Source organism: Podarcis vaucheri (genome assembly GCF_965113315.1).
Source record: "Podarcis vaucheri genome assembly, chromosome: Z".
NCBI classification, from domain to species: Eukaryota; Metazoa; Chordata; class Lepidosauria; order Squamata; family Lacertidae; genus Podarcis; species Podarcis vaucheri.
Window position 1 is genome coordinate 25,379,480 of NC_138758.1, and position 12,731 is coordinate 25,392,210.

Below are 12,731 nucleotides of genomic sequence, written 5' to 3' on the forward strand. Positions count from 1 at the left end.
TTCCCAACAGCTTGGGGAAAATTATTTGGAATTGAAAAATGGCCTGGGGAGGATAAGATTAAGCCGCTTTCCTCGAAGGAACTCAAAACGGGATATATGATTCACTCCCTTTTCTCCATTTAGGTTAGGCTAAGAGGCAGTGGCTGCTTCAAGGTCACCCAGTGAGCTTCACATCTCAGTAGGGATTTGAATTCTGGTCTCCCAGATCCTAATCCAGCATTCTAACAATTACAGTAATCTAGCTCTCTTCCTGAGCATGATTTTTCCATGCCGCATAGAAATAAAATTTGGGTGTAATTTGAACCTACCAGTGCCCACATTTACAGTGATCTCATTGCTGTGTTTTATACTGGCCCTGCCACCTAGCCTCTATGCATTTGGCAGAAGATCTGTAAGGGGCATTGATGGACACGCACAAGCACACACACACCATGGTCTTCCACAAATCAGGAATCCTGATTACACAGAATTCTCCCTCATGCAGTTGTGCTGGCTGGGGCTGATGGAAGTTACAGGCCAAAACCTCTGGAGGGCATCAGATTGAGGAAGTCTGGACTACACTCCCTCATGGTATGGAATTAGAAACTTGGTACTGCAAATTGCAAACTTTATAACTGTCGATATTGCTCCCTGTCTCAATAGGCCACGATAATTTTCATGAGGCTGCATATGTAAATCAGAGGGCAACAACTTTTTAGGCCCATGGTCATATATGGATTTCTGAGCAACCACCATAGGGGACTGCCCCCTCTGGTCACTTCTCTCTCACCTCCTGCGAATCAGCCCATTCCATCCCTGAAAGACGGAAAGGGAGAAGCAGCAGGCACACAGACTTTGCTGTCCCAAACAATCTGAGTAAAAGTCAGAAAGAGCAGAATTACTCTGAGCCTTGAAAAGCATATTAGACCTGAAAGAGAAAACAGGAGTCCTTCTTTAGCTCTATGTATTTCTCAGTGCAGAGAAGGATAACCATTGGCGGATGAATGTGGGGGCGATCCGAACCAGGTACCATCTGGGGGGGTGACATCGCCCCCGCCCCCAATGCTTGGCACTCACCGCGCATCCCCGGGGTGCTCAGCACTCAGCGCACACCCTGAGACACTCGCCGCTCGCCATGCATGTCCCGGGACACACACCGCTTGCCACGCACCCCCCCAACACGCGCCACACCCCCATGGTGGCACACCATGCCTCCTGGGACACGCACCACACACCCCTGGGACTCGTGCCAGCCATGCCCCCAGATATACACCACTCCCGGTGCTGGAGTAGGCAGCTTTGCCACTGAGGATAACCACTTCCTGTAAGAGGCTAGTGAGGGGTGTTCAGACAAATTGTGACCTCAATGATTCAGTTGCATCATATTCACGACCTCTGAATTGTTTAAAATGCTTGTGCGCAGAAAACAACAAGCCCGTATTGACAAACTAATAATGAATGAGATTTCAAAGAAGGCTCTAAGGATATTATCTTGGAAAATAAAAATAAAAATTTTATCTGAATATACCCACTGTTGCATTTTAGCAGCAAATAAAGAACCAACCCTGTGTCTTCTGCATATTTATATCAGAAATGGGAGGGGCAAGCACTGTCTGTTTTTAAATCAGCACAGCACCCTAGAGACCGGGGATTAAAGAACAGCAGAAAGAATTCTAATCCTCAGTGTCCTCATTTTCATTTTCTTTTCTTTTCTTTAATTAACTAAGGGAGAGATTCTGCAACATTTACTATTGCATCAGACAATAAAGGCAACATCAAGACCTTGTAAAAGGTACCATATGGATAAAGGTAAAGGTAAAGGTACCCCTGCCCGTACGGGCCAGTCTTGACAGACTCTGGGGTTGTGCGCCCATCTCACTCAAGAGGCCGGGGGCCAGCGCTGTCCGGAGACACTTCCGGGTCACGTGGCCAGCGTGACATCGCTGCTCTGGCGAGCCAGCGCAGCACACGGAAACGCCGTTTACCTTCCCGCTAGAAAGCGGTCCCTATTTATCTACTTGCACCCGGGGGTGCTTTTGAACTGCTAGGTTGGCAGGCGCTGGGACCAAACGACGGGAGCTCACCCCACCGTGGGGATTCGAACCGCCGACCATGCAATCGGCAAGTCCTAGGCGCTGAGGCTTTTACCCACAGCGCCACCTGCGTCCCTTACCATATGGATAGTCAAGCACAATTAAAACATAGGGGGAAGGGCCATAGCTCAGGGGAAGAGCATCTGCCTTGCAAGCAGAAGGTCCCAGGGTCAATTCCTGACATCTCCAAGTAAGGTTGGGATATCTTGCCTGAAATCCTGGAGAGCTACTGCTGCCAGTGTAGGCAATGCTGAGCTAGATGAACCAATGGTCTGACTCAATATAAGGCAGTTTCATATGTTCCTATGTAGCAGCCACACTAAGTACCTTGCACTGCAGACAGGGATTTCTGTTATCCAGAGATTATGTACAAATCTGGTATGTGGATTTGGAATATTAGCATGGCTTCTACACAGGGATGGGTAAATCTCTTGATTTTAGCTTCTTCCTATTCCTTGTTGGTTTTTTCCCCAGTTTTAAGTTCAGTCCCACATCATTTTGCAAAATATATTTTAAGTCCTCATTAAACTTTGTCAAATTTCCCTTAATGCAGACATTGGTGTACAGAATGTTTCATAGTATACCTATTTTTTTTCCGATGAAAAGCATGTAATGCTATTTTAGTAATATATGCATTTAAGTGCCCGCTTTAGTCCAGCAGGTGTTTTTTTGCACACATTATTTAGTTGGAGAACTGCACTGAAAAATTTGGAGATTTGCAGAATTCAAAAGAAAGAAGTGTGGCCTAGGAAAACTCCCAAGGGTTAGCTGGCTGGAGAGTGGTTTGGAGGGCCACATCCAACCCTCAGGCTTGGGGTTCCTCACCCCTGAAACAGAATGTGTCTTTAAACAGAGGAATGTCCTCTGCAAAGTATGGTGTATGGTCACCCTAATCTCACGTGACACCACCCATCACCCTAATAGGGTCAAGGGAAAGGACTCTTGCTACACTATTCAGACATCAATACCTGTCTTCATCCATTCCCCTCCTATTCATGGTGACACCTAGGATAATTTCACCTGCTGCATGTCAGGACCAGTTCTAAGGGTGTGGGTAGTGTAAAGGAAGAAAGGCAGTGAGATGAGCTGGTTAATTCCATGCATGTTCACTCTAGGGTTGGATCTGCTACTACAGATTTCAGTGGTATTTGCTACCAGGGCAGTGTGCATAAGACTGAAGTGTAGGGACTGGCTTCCATTCCCCTGTGGACTCCGTACACACTGGGATTCATAAAATAAAAATAGGTGGCCTAGCTTCCGTGGACAGGAGCGCATGGGAGACTTGGGAGCTGTGGCTCCCCAGCTGTTGTTGAACTCCCATCAGTCCCAGTCAGCTGGGTCAATAGCAAGGGGTGGTAGGAGTTGGAGCTCAACAGGAGGTTCCCTGTACATGACTTATAGATACTGACAATCTAAACTAGTTGTGAAGCTGGACAAGAACTTTACTGTCTCCTTTAAGGAAGAGCAGGCAGGATAGACACAGAAAACTAAGCTTGGTGACACCAAGTGGCTAAACCTTTTAATGGCATGACCCATGCACCCTGCCTCCAGGATCCCTGTAGCCCATAAATCTTATTTCCGTATACTTTTTGCAAGTAAGTTCTATAACTGTGTGAGTGTGTGTATGTGTAGTGCCACATTACTTTTACCGTTCTCCAATTAATCACAAGCAATATTTATGCACAGAATATCCTATATTTCAATGTTAGCCATAATGTATGCATTTTTCAACCTTTTAAGCTGTTTGTGCAGCCACTGATTAGATGTCTAATTAAAACTTCTGTTGAGTTTGTCAGGTTAGACTTTGACTTCATCTAGCAAAGAGGCAGAATGGAGTAGTAGAGAAAAGTGCAAGGAGGGTCACTCACATGAGCAAATTAAAAACTGAGCAATGCAGCTTGAAATTCATTAGCATCTTGGCTGGGGAACACACAGGGCTGTTCGTTTGATCGGAGGGGGAAACTGGGCTATTCCCTCACAGAACCTCTGATCCTAGAGGTCTATCACAAAAATGAGTGGAATGATGAAATGAATTTATCTGCCTGACCAAAGGTGATCTTAGTCCTGACAAAGAATCAGCCAGCACCCTTTTTTAAAAAAATGAAAGTACCCCTCTCTTACTCTCTCTTTTTCTATTTAACCTTCTGAGCAACAGCAGCAGTGGCAGCTAACTTGAATAAAATGGGGGGGGGTGTCAGGTAAGCCCTGCTCCTCATAATCGATCATTTGATGTGGTGCACGAACACCATTTGAAAGGCAATGCCCATCAACTTTCGGGGAGCCCTGGTCCCCTCAAATATTTTATTGGGGGGGGGCAAAGAACCCTCAGCCCCTAAGAGCTGGCTCCTATACCTGAAACAAAACCAAAAACTATGAAAGTGATACTGATCCGAGGAATGTGCCACACCAGAAAGGGATAGTTCTGAAATTCCCCTCATTTGAATTGTTCAAGTTCCAAGTTGTTTTGATTTGATTCCAAAGCAGAAGTGATGCAGCTGGGAATTAGGGATGTGCACTGACCACAAGATTTAAGTTCAGACCTTAATTCAGTGCTTCAGGATTCAGCGGTTCCAAAAACAGCCCACCTCAGTTTAAAGCACTTGGGAGGCTGCCTGATTCAGTCGGAGTCCAAGTCGACTTTGCGGGGTGTGCTACAGGTTTCCTTCCCTGCATTTCCTAATGGGAAATACAGTAGTACCTCGGGTTAAGAACTTAATTCATTCCAGAGGTCCGTTCTTAACCTGAAACTGTTCTTAACCTGAGGTACCACTTTAGCTAATGGGGCCTCCTGCTGCCGCTGCGCCACCACCACACAATTTCTGTTCTCATCCTGAAGCAAAGTTCTTAACCCGAGGTACTATTTCTGTTGTGTTTTTTAAAAAATATTTTTTATTAACCAACCAACCAAATCAAATCAAATCACATCACATAAATTCCGAATTACAAAGCCGAATTTTAATTTTTTTTTGAGGGGACCCATATTTCAAGTTCCAAAGGGGGATTCCAATCGTCTTCTTGCTGCTGCATCAAATCAGTCCAAATAAAGTTCATAATTCTATCCAGTCTTATCTTGCTGTTTCCACATCTTATCTTGTTCGTATATTTTTTCTTTTTTTCTTTATGATCTCTTCTGATAATCTCCTTAAGCAGATAAACCCCAATTGTAATCCTGTGTGAATTTTTCCGTTCGTCCAATTCTCATATCAAGATGGTTTCCATATATCATCACTTTCATAAATAACATCGCTCTTTCCATCATTTATCTCGCAAACTGTCGTTCTTAAGTCCCTCTGAGGAGTCTCACACACAATACAAAAGCAGCTCTATCCCTCCTCCCAGACTCAAGTCCTCCGACAGAGCTTGCCAACATGGCGACGGTATTTTTAACTGCGTCATTCCAAAGCTCTTATACATTCCACAGTCTTCTTAAAACATGCTTTGGTTAGAAAATTTATCTCCACACAGTCTTAAATCCACAGCTTAAGTCATTAAAACGACCTTTCTGACTTGTGAGGGGGGGATTCTTGTTTAAACACATAGAGGAAAGAAAGGAAAGTTTTTTTCCCCTTCCCCATCAGTCCCTTTGCCATACTGAGTTTTGGCATATCTTCTCATGATTTATACTTGTTCTTCCAACTCGTCTTGTTTATCAGAGATCTCTTCAGTTAGCAGTCTTTACTCCCCCTCCTTCCTTGAAATATGTGCATTCGCTTCCTCCTAATTGCTTCTTTTGAAGTTCTTGCAGCTAGTGGTGCGGATCGGAGACAGCGTCCAGGAGCACCGAGATCCCACAGGAGGGCATTCTGCCTAGTGCCCCCATCCCCACAAATTCGGGGGTGGTATAGGACACAGCAGGCAAGGGCAGCCCCCCCACAACCTTGGGGGGTAGGGAGGCTATTTACTCCCATCACAGCCTCCTAATTACCTCGTGCGGGTCGGAGAGATGTTATTGTCAGCCATCTTCCGATGCACCCCTAGTGGCCCCTCTGAGGTACTATTTCTGGGTTAGCAGAAATAGTACCTATCCTACGGCCATACTACCCTGAACACGCCCGATCTCGTCTGATCGAGGTACTATTTCTGGGTTAGCAGAGTCTGTAACCTGAAGCGTCTGTAACCCGAGGTACCACTGTAATAATAAAAGAAACTATAACTTTCATTCTTTTTTTATAGAAGTGGGTATAATTTGCCTCTTTAGAGTGGATAAAGCCTGCCAAAGTACAGAAAAATAAGTGTAGGGATTTTTGTGCTAGGAAGCTTTGAAGTTTGGTTTCTTTTGTAGCCTTTTTTTTTTTTGCAAAATGTCATGGAATTTGCAGGTGTGTGTGTGTGTGTGTGTGTGTGTGTGTGTGAGAGAGAGAGAGAGAGAGAGAGAGAGAGAGAGAGAGAGAGAAATAGCCACGAGCACATATAGGCATAAAGAAGAAAATAATAATAAAGGCAATGGGTTTACTGATAAATAATACAATAAGTAAATATCACTCAGGATAAACTAAGGTGCCTTTGTTTGAAAAAGCCACACACCCACACAAATAACAAATTTATAACATAACACTGAGAGTGGCTTAATGAATTCACTTGAAACAGACTAAATAAAACAAATTGCATTGAACTTAAAGCAAACTCCTCAGACCAGAATAATTTGAAGGTGAAGATGTGAGGAGGGTGAACCCACTGCCTCTTTTAAGAAAAACAACACAAACAACACAAGATAAACAACAGCAAGAGTCATTCAAAAGGAGTAAATGAAAAAGAACTACAGAATTTGAAAAAAGGTGTAGGTAGAAGAAGGAACTGGGTTGGACTTAAGCAAAAGAAAGGTCTCCCTTCAACTGCTCCACTAGAAATCTTTTCATAATGTTACTGTCCCCCATAGGCAGAATTTTCAAAACAGCAATAAACACATGGGATCAAGACTATATATTTACATCAATATCCCTCCCACAAACCATTTGGATTGGAGGGTCCGAGTGAAATCACCCCCTCTGATTACAAGTTTGACATGTCAATCATAAAAGAGCTTCCCGTATTTCCACCTTGGTGTTTGGTCTCCCTTCCCTGTTCATCACATCCTTATATTTGCCCTATAAAGGCAAGCTTAGAGACATTAGTTTTCCTTTTGCAGACACTTGTATGCAGCACTTTTAAAGGAAAAACCCCAGTCACTGAGCCACCACAAAATGCACTTAGGTTCTCCCCTTCAATTTGGAGCTCCTCAAACAGGTCCTACTTCACCTATTATAAGCACCTCACTTTGGCTCATAAATCATACAAATCCACTGTGAACCCCATTAGGAAACACTGCTTGTTTCGTGTGGTATTCATTTTTGCAAATTCTGTTGTGCATGCCAAATTTGTGACATCTTTCAGCTCCCTCCGGTTCATTTGTGACTTTCCGTTTCCTTATATTACTGGTCTGCATTGCTTTTTGAGGAAACACTGCATAAAGAAAAGAAAATATTGATGTGATTGTATCTTCAGGGCACAGTCTGAAGCCCATGATATATCAGTCTGGCTGAAGCTAAGCAAATCCGAGTCTGATCTGTGCCTGGATTACAACCCCTACCACAAAATATAAAGCAAATACAACAGTTGATCCTTTGGGTCTACACAGAACAAGCCCCTATCCACTGACCAACATTGTGTATTGTACACAGATCACTGATGTGAGTCATTTCTATAATGGTCTCTCATATGCATTCAATCATACTCACTTTGAGTCGTCTACCAGTTGAAATGTAGACATTAACACAACCACTTCATTAATATTCTTAGATCCTCAGAAAATGAAGGTACTGAGAGAGTTCTAAATTTGGGGTGAGAATGTTTGGAGCAATTAATAGATTTCAACCTCACCCCCAATCATAATAATACCATCGTTCAACTGCTCTTTTCAATTCACCCCAAAATTGCTGAAAATGAATGGGATAATACTTTGGCTCAGCACTCATTATTTCCCAAAAATGTTGGCAGATCTCTGCTGAATAAAGAACTGATGTGACAGGAAAAATGACCTTAGAGCTCCTGGGAAGACACCATCCAGATATTTGCTAAATTTAGATGATTCTCTCTGACAGAACAAGGGTACAAGGGGTCTGACCTCCCACCAGAATAATTGGGGCTTCATTGAACAAACAGCAGCATGGGAAGTCCAGCAGCACAGTGAGATTCATTGTTCCCAATTTTTTTTGCCCTCTGTTGAAGTTAATAGGGCTTTTGGCCTCTGTATTTTATTTGTCCTTTGGTTCAGCTCCAGTATAGGCTATACAGCAGAAGATCAGAACACTTTACAAAGCTGATTCACATGCATATTGACTTTACAGGCTGACTCCACAGCTGCCTTTGCCTGCTGTGTTAGTCTTGGAGAATTACAGGAAACAAAAGTGCCTTTAGTTCCATGACCCTATGCTTACCATGCTTGCAAGAGATGCTGCCAGTCAGTGTGATTGTCATCTTTGGATCTGACCAACAAGGCCTTAGGCTGGCATGTTTTGGTTCAAAATTGGTCAAAGGTTGCTGGAATATGGATAGCTCCAAGTGAGCAGCTGATTCCAACAAAGGTTGGGAGCAGACTGAGGGCTTATATGGAGCTGTCTTCACACTACCCACTCCAAGCTCCACCCCCTTAAGAGAACCTCAGATCCTTAAAGGTCAAAAATTTATGAAATCAACACACACACACACCATACAGCCATTATTCAGTCACCATATTCAAATGTCACAACACCATCGAAAATGCTTGAGCCAAATACTTCAGTCAAGTACTAAATAAATAAGCAAATAATGTAGTCCTCTGCTGATGTCCTATGCTGAGCTTGCTAAGAAGCTTGTGGGGCAAGTCAGCACTGTGGAGAGTTCCACAGCACTGCAGAGAGATGAACAACTTGCTCCAACAAAGGCTGGGCAGTGGCCTTAGTCCTACCCATTCTAGGCTCATAGCCTAAAGACAAGTGATTATCCATCCCTCTGTGAATTTCTGTCTCATTTTATGCCTATGGCATTGGGTAAGCACTGTGTTTGACTCCTCAAGTGAATCTGGCTTGGGGGAAGGCATTCATTAGGGTCCTGGCCAGGGCCAGATTTATGTATAGGCTAAGTAGGCTGAAGCCTAGGGCCTCTAAATTTAGGGGGCCTCGCCAGCCCACTCCCCAGCGCTGCTGTCTCCCCTCTCCCAAAATTGCAAACCCAAGACTTCATGAGAGGGCAGGGCAACTCGGGCCCAGCAACTATGAGACTCAGGGCTAGCCAATGGGGCCCAATTTGAAGCTCTGGGGGCCCAACTTGGAATCTTAGAGATATAAATACAATCCATCTAGATTGCCCTGGTGCGGGGGGTCCCTTAGGAGTGGCCTGCGGGACCCAATTTGGCCCAGTTGCTCCAATTGCCTTAAGGCCAGCCCTGATGAGACTGTGCAGGGGTTGGGCTGACAAGTGCTGCCACTTCTAGGTCCCTGGTGTCACTATTCAGAGTACAGACTCAAGGACTTGCAATGGAAATAAAGGAGGAAATAAAGGGGGGTACTTACTGGAAATCATTTTTGTCACCTCTCAACACCTCTCCTCCCTCAAAACCCTGGGACAATGAGCCTTTGCACTGTTAATGGAGAAAGCTCGCAAATTGTATCCCTTCTGGTTTCTATTGGCAAAACTTGTTGCATTGTTGCAAAAAAGTGTCAAAATTGTATCCCCTTGTACCTGACCATGCTGATGGACTACTAACCTCTGAAAATCACATAAAATCAATGTCATAACCAATTCTCCCATTTCAATGACATTTGCTTCAAAAGGAAAGGCAGACTTGGACATCGCCTTCCTCCATAATCCTCTAAGCGAGAGGTCACATACTCAACTTGGATACCACCCTCCTCCATAATCTTTGGGATTATACAGTCAAGTACAGAGCACCCCTCCCTTGAGGGGAACAATGAACATCCGTTGATGGGTTTCCTGAGGCCAGGTACTCCCACAGCTCATCCTCAGGAAGGCCGGAAGGCAAAGATATGCATAGATAGTTTTGTTGTTCTTTAGGTGGCGGGTACTTAAGGTGTTAGGAACTTGATCTGATAACGAGGGCAAGTTGATGAACTTGGGTAACCTCATGACTCCCCTCCCTCCTTGTGACATGATGATGATGTATCAGCGATGTATCAATGATAGTTCTGGAGGGAAGGTCTTCAAAGAGCTTGTAACCCATGTTCGGGGTTCTTACTCTGTTGCGCAACAATAAGGATTGTGGTCTACAGACCACTGTTTTGCTCCTGTATTTGGCTGGAACTTCCTTCTTCTGCTAACTGCAGAGACCTGCAGGGACTTTTGCCCTGATGTGCTGGGCTGTTGAGTATCCCCACACCCCAGAATTTTCCATCTCAGAATCCAGAGCCAGCAGGCCCAGAGTCAACAACCAGTTGTACAGCCTTCCTCAGCTCAAGGATCAGGTCAGTAGTGGTACATGCTACACTTTAATCTGTGGGAGAGTGTGAGTGGGGAGCCGCATGGGGCAGATAGACTAGGCAAGCAAGCTCTCCCAAGTCTCTTCCATTCCTTCCCTCCTCCTTGGCTTGAACAGAGCAAGGCAGGCACATGTGACTGGCACTGACCTCACCCCTCCCAGGCAGAGAAGTCTGTCTTTCACACTTCACAGAGCCCTGTTGGTGCCTGCAGCATGCACTGCAGATTGCCCACAGGCAAAGAGAGGCCTTGGGGATCAGGGAAGGCAGCAGTGGGAAGGGATTCACAGAGGGATCCAGAACTACCTGTAGAATGCAGAAGACAAGGCTGTAGGTTGGTAACTGGACCTCATCCTGACTCTGATGTTAATGGGAAGGAGGAGACTAAGCTCCAAACTAACCATCTTTTGCAGAAAATGAAAGAACTGAAATCTGTGTTTATGCTGCATTTTTGGACCCGTGTGCTAGGTCATTTTCACAAGGTCAGCAAAGCCCTTCAAAAATCAGACCTGTTATTGAGTTCTTGTGCAAATTTGTACAGTTCACCTCTGGATTTTTTAAAGGAAAATTAAAGATGATTTTGATGAGCTTGAGAAACAAGCAAAAACCACCTTGCCAAATGTTAACTACAAAACAAGGAGACGAAGAGTGAGGGAATGGCAAAGAAATGACAGAAGTGCACCTGATGCCTGAGATGCATTTTCTTCAAGAGATAAGTTTAGGATAAAATCCTTTATTCCTATACTGGATGCACTTGAAGCCAATTTAAAAAGTACTGTGTACAGTGATGTTGCACAATTGTTTGCCATTTTTGCTAATTTGACAGCATCTAAGCAAGAAATTAAGCAAGGTGTTGAACAGTTGGTGGAAGCATACCCAGAAGATATTGACCTCAAACTTCTTGATAAACTTTTGTACTTTCACCTGTACAAATTATCAAATTATATACAAGGACAAAATTCATATGGCCTTTCCTAATGTGGAAGTAACCTTTCTTAGCCTTATGGTCACTAACTTCTTGGGAGAGGAGTTTTTCAAGACTCAAAAGAATTAAAAATAAATTAAAGGACACAATGTCTCAAGAGAGGTTGTTCGCACTGAACAGTCTGTACACTGAAAGTGACAAACTTATTTTGATGAAGTTTTGGATTATTTTGCTATGAGGAAGGCTAGGAAAAAAACATTATAGCCTTACTATATTTGATGGTTGTAGTTTACTTCTTAATATGTATTTTAAAACTGACTTTTTAATGACAACATAAAGTAGATTCTAAAAGTGCCACACTGTCACACTTTTACGCTTTCCAGGCAATATAATTTGTAAACTCAAGGTGTGTGTTTTTAACATCACAACTTCATTTTCCTAAAAACTGATGCTTATTCCATAAAAGGTTTACAAAGTTCATTTATTGCAAAAGTTTTTCGGTGTTAATTTTATGCATTTTTAAAAAATCACCATAGTATTTAACAATAACATCTTATGTCCTTTAGAAGAGAAATTGAGAATTGCATAATTTTAAATACCCGTCACCATCCTTGGCATCACTCAATTTTGTTTATAACACTCTTCCATTTTCTTCTAGTCGTGAGCATGGGGGATTGGGAGGGGCCTCACAAGTGGAGCAGCCTAGGGCCTCTCTTCATCTAAATCCAGCCCTGGTCCTGGCAGCGGAATCACAGATTCGTGACCCTCAGGCTCAAGTTCGGTATCAGGAACCCAGTCCAGTTTCTCAGCTGGCAGTTTAACAGCCATGCACTCAGCCAGCTCATCTTCCTCAATCTCAGCCTCAGCTAATGATCAAGACCAGGGAAAAGGAAATACTGACCCTTACGCATGCACTTTCTTTTATCTGTTTCATCCCCCATTTGTTCATGTATATTCTTTTTTTTTATTTTCAACAAGTGATATCTCACCCTTCTGTTTTAAAAACTACTGGGTTGGCTTATCATCTGCCCACCTCACTCTTTAACAGTTCTACTAAGTCTAGCTACTGTTGAGTTGCAGCAGAACTGCTGGGAACAGTAATGGCATGTACAGTGGTACCTCGGGTTACATACACTTCAGGTTACAGACTCCGCTAACCCAGAAATAGTACCTCGGGTTAAGAACTTTGCTTCAGGATGAGAACAGAAATCATGCTCCAGTGGCGTGGCGGCAGCAGGAAGCCTCATTAGCTAAAGTGGTGCTTCAGGTTAAGAACAGTTTCAGGTT

General features: G+C 43.7%; 1 long non-coding RNA gene across 1 annotated transcript; it reads right to left on the reverse strand.

Moving 5' to 3' along the window:
• Nucleotides 1-7,049: 7,049 nt before the first annotated feature.
• On the reverse strand, nucleotides 7,050-10,112 carry LOC309524130. Its single transcript, XR_014215812.1, has 3 exons — nucleotides 9,793-10,112; nucleotides 7,787-7,878; nucleotides 7,050-7,156 (listed from the first exon to the last, which is right to left on the reverse strand). It is a non-coding gene; the product is annotated as an uncharacterized lncRNA (long non-coding RNA).
• Nucleotides 10,113-12,731: the final 2,619 nt, after the last annotated feature.